The sequence below is a fragment of the Arachis hypogaea genome, chromosome 20 (genome assembly GCF_003086295.3).
Source record: "Arachis hypogaea cultivar Tifrunner chromosome 20, arahy.Tifrunner.gnm2.J5K5, whole genome shotgun sequence".
Lineage (NCBI taxonomy): Eukaryota > Viridiplantae > Streptophyta > Magnoliopsida > Fabales > Fabaceae > Arachis > Arachis hypogaea.
The window spans coordinates 33,088,971-33,090,480 of NC_092055.1; positions in this window are offsets into that span (position 1 = coordinate 33,088,971).

Here is a 1,510-nt window from a genome sequence, read left to right on the forward strand (position 1 = left end):
GCGAGTTAGGAGCTCGTCACAGTCATTCAATCATTGAATCCTACTCGGAATACCACAGACAAGGTTTAGACTTTCCGGATTCTCTTGAATGCCGCCATCATTCTAGCTTACACCACGAAGATTCCGGTTAAGAGATCTAAGAGATATTCATTCTAGCTTATTTCATGTAGAACGGAAGTGTTTGTCAGGCACGTGTTCATAGGGGAGATGGTGATGAGCGTCACACATAATCATCACCTTCATCACATTCTTGGGTGCGAATGGATATCTTAGAAGCGAAATAAGATGAATTGAATAGAAAACAGTAGTACTTGCATTAATCTTTGAGGAACAGCAGAGCTCCACACCTTAATCTATGGAGTGTAGAAACTCTACCGTTGAAAATTACATAAGTGAAAGGTCCAGGCATGGCCGAGATGGCCAGCCCCCTAAAACGTGATCAATAGTCTCCTAAGATGAACAATGGATTAAAACTGAGACAAAAGATGCCTAATACAATAGTAAAAGGTCCTATTTATAATAAACTAGCTACTAGGGTTTACATGAGTAAGTAATTGATGCATAAATCCACTTCCTGGGCCCACTTGGTGTATTTTTGGGCTGAGCCTGAGTGTTGCACGTGTAGAGGTTCTTCTTGGAGTTGAACGCCAGTATTTGTGCCAGTTTGGGCGTTCAGCTCTGGTTTTGGCTCCTTTTCTGGTGCTGGACGCCAGATTTGGGTAGAAAGCTGGCGTTGAACGCCAGTTTACGTCGTCTATTCTTGGCCAAAGTATGGACTATTATACATTGCTGGAAAGCCCTAGATGTCTACTTTCTAAAGAAATTGGAAGCGCGCCATTTCGAGTTCTGTAGCTCCAGAAAATCCACTTTGAGTGCAGGGAGGTCAGAATCCAACAGCATCAGCAGTCCTTTTTCAACCTCTGAATCTGATTTCTGCTCAAGTCCCTCAATTTCAGCCAGAAAATACCTGAAATCACAGAAAAACACACAAACTCATAGTAAATTCCAGAAATGTGAATTTAACATAAAAACTAATGAAAACATCCCTAAAAGTGACTAGATCCTACTAAAAACATACTAAAAATAATGCCAAAAAGCGTATAAATTATCCGCTCATCAATAGTCAAATCCTAATTTAACGGTATTTTAATTTGTAAATTAGATATTTTGAAAACTAATCATATTTTACAATAACAAAATATAATTATAACAACAATCATGCTATGTATACATAAAAAATAACCACTCATATAGAATACATAATGAAATACAAAATATATATTAAAAGCAGTCATGCTACACATCCATATAATTTTGTATCCAAGTCCATCCAAACTAGCCCAATACCAAAAAAATCCAATACCATTAAATGAGCATGTATTACACACGCCCCAAACCCCCCGAAATGTTAACATTCATTCACGCCTCATTATGAAAAAGTGTTCCTTCTTCAATCTTGAAACCGCTACAAGAGAACTTCGAATCACTCTCAAAATCTCTCAAACTTCAC